The 4,397-nt window shown below is 38.5% G+C and overlaps 2 protein-coding genes across 3 annotated transcripts in view; one reads left to right on the top strand and one right to left on the bottom strand.

Annotated features, from left to right (window-relative positions):
- The window catches only part of LOC106877091 (uncharacterized), a 3,830-nt gene extending 2,319 nt beyond the window's left edge, over nucleotides 1-1,511 (bottom strand). The window contains exon 1 of one of the 2 annotated variants that reach the window (XM_014925885.2): nucleotides 1,409-1,511. The gene's annotated coding sequence lies outside the window, so the exon portion shown is untranslated. Of the gene's footprint in view, nucleotides 1-1,109; nucleotides 1,380-1,408 lie in introns of those variants that run through there. The other variant, XM_052969552.1, reaches the window with a different exon arrangement.
- LOC106883735 (histidine--tRNA ligase) overlaps nucleotides 1-4,397 on the top strand; it is a 112,929-nt gene that overhangs the window by 23,251 nt on the left and 85,281 nt on the right. The window lies entirely within an intron of this gene.

Below are 4,397 nucleotides of genomic sequence, written 5' to 3'. Positions count from 1 at the left end.
CCACATACAAAAACTTCCTAGTTAACCTTCCTTTGATATTGCTGCACCTCTTATGTGTCTATAGCTTGCACTGGGTACATCTTATAGAGTTTCTACCCACGCTTTTTCTACAGATCGAGCAGGGCCATCTACCTGAAGGGGTTTGTGATTTTTCTACCTTCCTACTTATTAGGACTTTGGTTTTAGCTAGGTTGACTCTAACGCTCTTCGATTCTAGTCCTCTTGCTTCCACACCTGAAACTTCTCCTCTAGTTCTGATAGTGATTCCGAAATTAGTGCAAGGTCATCAGCATAGAGGAGCTCTCAGGGACATCCTGTCTTGAATTCCTCTGTTATCGCCTGGAGGACTATGATAAATAGGAGGGGGCTGAGGACAGAACCTTAGTGGACCCCTACCTCTACCCGGAATTCTTCACTGTACTCATTGCCAAGCCTCACCTTACTGACAGCATCCCTGTACATGGCTTGCACAGCTCTCACTAACCGTTCTTCTATCCCTAGTTTACTCATTGACCACCAGATAAGGGATCGGGGGACCCTGTCAAAGGCTTTCTCCATGTCAACAAAAGCCAGGTACGGAGGTTTATCCTTTGGCTAGGTATTTCTCCTGCAGCTGTCTTACCAGAAATATAGCATCAGTGGTGCTTTTCCCTGGCACGAACCCAAACTGCATCTCATCTAAACTGACTCGCTCCCTAATTAGTTGGGCTATGACCCTCTCCGTGACTTTCATTACCTGATCTAACAACTTGATACCTCTGTAATTATTTGTATCTAAAGTGTCACCTTTACCTTTGTAGCAATTGACTATGGTGCTGCTACACCAGTCATTGGGTATGACTCCTTTGTATATTACCTGGTTAACAATATGGGTGACTAGGCTATAGCTGACATTGCCAGATATTTTGATCATCTCTGCAGTGAATACCTGATGGGCTGGGGGCTTTCCCTGTCTTCATAAAAATTTAGAAATAGGAGCAGGCATGGCTGTGTGTTTAAGAAGTTTGCTTCCCAGGTTCAGTCCCATTGTATGTCATCTTAGAAAAGTGTCTTCTCCTATAGCCCTGGACTCTGTGTGTGTGTGTGTGTGTGTGCGTGCGCGTGCGTACCGGCGTTTTGTGATTCCTTGTCTTGACATCATGTGGAGACATATATGAGTGTTGCAGTCATACAATCAGTGTCAGTTATTTCAAATATCCTGCAAAGACATATGCCACTATGAGAATGTAGCTTGCTCAGAAACAAACAAGGGTTGGTAATAGGAAGAATGTCTGGCAGAAAGAATCTGTCTCAATAAACTCTGTCTGAGCCACGAGAGCATGAAAAAGTATATGTCATGGTAATGATGGAAAAAAATCTGTGCCTTGACAATGGTGGTACTATTCAGAGTTGTAGGCATGTCACTTACATATAACAGCTGTGTTCGGGAGAGGCACGAAAGTCATAACAATTACTTGTTTCAAAGGCTGGCAGGGTTATCTAAACAGAAATAGATAAAACTAATTACAAATACTTACACAACAGAGACATTTTGTGTCTGATAAAGATTATTACAGCAGTGACTATACCACGATTAATACAAAAGCAAAATAAAATATTAGATTAATGTAAATGTCATGTCAGGTCCTATTTATTGTTGCTAAGGTAACATATGGAGAATAATGTAAGGTGTGTTTCTGAAAATCAAAAATGCAGTAACATTGTTATCTAAACAGAAATAAAAATCACAAAGGGTGTATTATTGACATACTTTCAATACATTTACCAACATAAAGTGGAGACACCATGGTTAGATGATTAAGAAATTTGCTTCCATGTGGTTTTGGGTTCAGTTCCACCATGTGACACCTTGGACAAGTGTCTTCCACTATAGCCAAGGGCCAAACAAAGTTTTGCGAAATGGATTTGGTAAATGGAAATGATGAGGTCCATTATACACATAAGATATTGAATGAAGTCTAGTAATCAGTTGATCTTAGTAAGGGGGAGCTAGTGAGCAATAATGTTGTTGAGAGGAAGGTGCTGAAATGGCACACATTTTCACCTGATGATCCTCATAAGTCTCTTAGTGTCCAGAGTGTGGAGTTTTCAACTGTAGCACTTGTATCTGCAAGTTGTTTGTAAATAATATACGAGGGAGTACTCAAAAATAACTGGAAACGTTTTATGTGGGACAAGCCCATTGTAGTTCAGGCTGTCACCATTAGAAGCCACTTGATATGACCGTCAGGAATCAGTCTACCATCTTCTGGCATCGGGTGTAGTCCTACTGCCATGTGGTGCATCTTTGTTTTGCAATATTTCTCCCTTGTTTGTCAATTCTTGTGATGGCTGAAAGGAAGGAACAATATGCTTCCATGAAATTCTGTTTTTTCCTGGGGAAATTGGTGGCTGAAACAGTTGTCATGCCTCAAACAGCTTACAAGGCAACTGCCATGAGTAAAATACAAGTTTACAAGTGGTTTCCATGCTTTAGGAATGGTTACTTGTTGCTTGTGGACCAACTGTTGATCTCCCAAATGAATGAAAACATCAGGAAAATTCATGAACTGATCTTGGAGGTTTGTTGCTGAACAATTGAGAAACTTGCTGATATGACAGGTGTGCCTTGGAGCTCCAGCCAATGAATTTTGAGTGAAGAATTGCAAATGAAAAAAGTTGCAGAAAAAATTTGTGCCTTGCTTGCTTATAGACGATCAAAAGCAGTCGCAACTGAATGTATGTTATGAACAGAAAGAACAGTTGGAAGTTGACCAGACCCTTTTTTGAAGGACATCACTGGTGACAAAAGCTGGTGCTATGGAATTTATAGATGTGGAAGAGGTGAAGAGAAAAACAACAGAGGTGTTAAAAGGCATCACTTCACGAAAGTTCTAGCACTGTTTCAAACAGTGAAAATCGCATCTGGACTGATGCATTGCTTCAAATGGAGAATACTTTGAAGGTGATAAAAGTGTAAACATGTCAAACTAAGGGAATAAAATAGTATTGCAAAATTCTGGTTTCACAAATTCTATTTCACAAATATATATATGATATATATCTACTACATATGTGGAAAATCAGTGTTTGTTTGTGGTGTTGTTAGTTAACTCCTCCTACATCATTTTATTGATTTTGATGACACTTGACACGTGAGTAGAACTTGTCTGGAAACCTCATGACATACTTAGATTGTTGAAAAAATTGATAATACGGCCCCTGGATGGGGTCTTTATATCTACTGCATATAACTAATTTTTTAAAACATCTAAGGGAAATAACCCATAGCACCTGTACAATATTATTTTAACCACTCAAGGGAAATAACCCATTTCATTGTTTATGTTTGATTACTTTGAATATTGATTTTTTGTGTGTCCTATTTCTAATTTTTGCAGACAATATCACTTTTATACTTTATTTGACACGTGAGTGGAAGTCATGTCTGGAAACCACGTGACATACTTAGATTGTTGAAAAAAATCGATAATAGGGGTCCTTAAAGTGATCTTTATATCTACCTCATATAATTAATTAAAAAAAAACAACTTCTGTCTACTACATATTACTAATATTTTATTTAAACAACCCAAGGGAAATAACCCATACCACCTATAGATCTTAGCGAAGTGATTAATATTTGATTCTCACGATCAGCTGACCTAATTCTGCATTTCACTACTCACAGTTTTGAACTGCTAAACATTATTATTGCACTACCTTAATTTCAATCTTAAACCTTAAAGACTTCATTCATACATTTCTATACATACATACTTTTTTTGAATGCCCATTACTCTGATAATTCTGCATTTTTACAGTTACAGTTTTTCCATGACAGCAGATAAATTTTTTGTTTCTACAACATATTAGTAGTTGCTTCATGCAAGCATAGCTTGGATTCGATCTTCGATTGCCAAATTTCACTTAACACTTCAGCAGCGCTTTTCTCATGGTAAAACACTGGTTTTTCTGTGAATGATAGCAGTTATCATTTCCCAGATGCCTTCGCTAAGCAGAATAATGTCTTGGCCTCTCGCCAACCTGTAACAACCTCTCTCACCAACCTCCGAAAACCTCCAACAATCTCTCTGTCCTCCAGCAGACACTTTTTTGTACTTTTTCATGATGGAAAATACACCATTTGTAGCAGTTATAACAAAATTGCTTTCTTATATCAGAGTAATAAGGCGTTTCAATAGAACATCTTTACCCCTGGAAATTACTGGGTACAGCAGCCCGTGTATATATATATATATATCATCATCATCATCATCATCATCAACATCATCGTTTAACGTCTGCTTTCCATGCTAGCATGGGTTGGACGATTTGACTGAGGACTGGTGAAACCAGATGGCTACACCAGGCTCCAATTTGATTTGGCAGAGTTTCTACAGCTGGATGCCCTTCCT

The sequence above is a fragment of the Octopus bimaculoides genome, chromosome 7 (genome assembly GCF_001194135.2).
Source record: "Octopus bimaculoides isolate UCB-OBI-ISO-001 chromosome 7, ASM119413v2, whole genome shotgun sequence".
Classification (NCBI taxonomy): domain Eukaryota; kingdom Metazoa; phylum Mollusca; class Cephalopoda; order Octopoda; family Octopodidae; genus Octopus; species Octopus bimaculoides.
The sequence above is the reverse complement of the archived record's forward strand: the minus strand, read 5'-3'. Positions and strand labels throughout refer to the sequence as shown.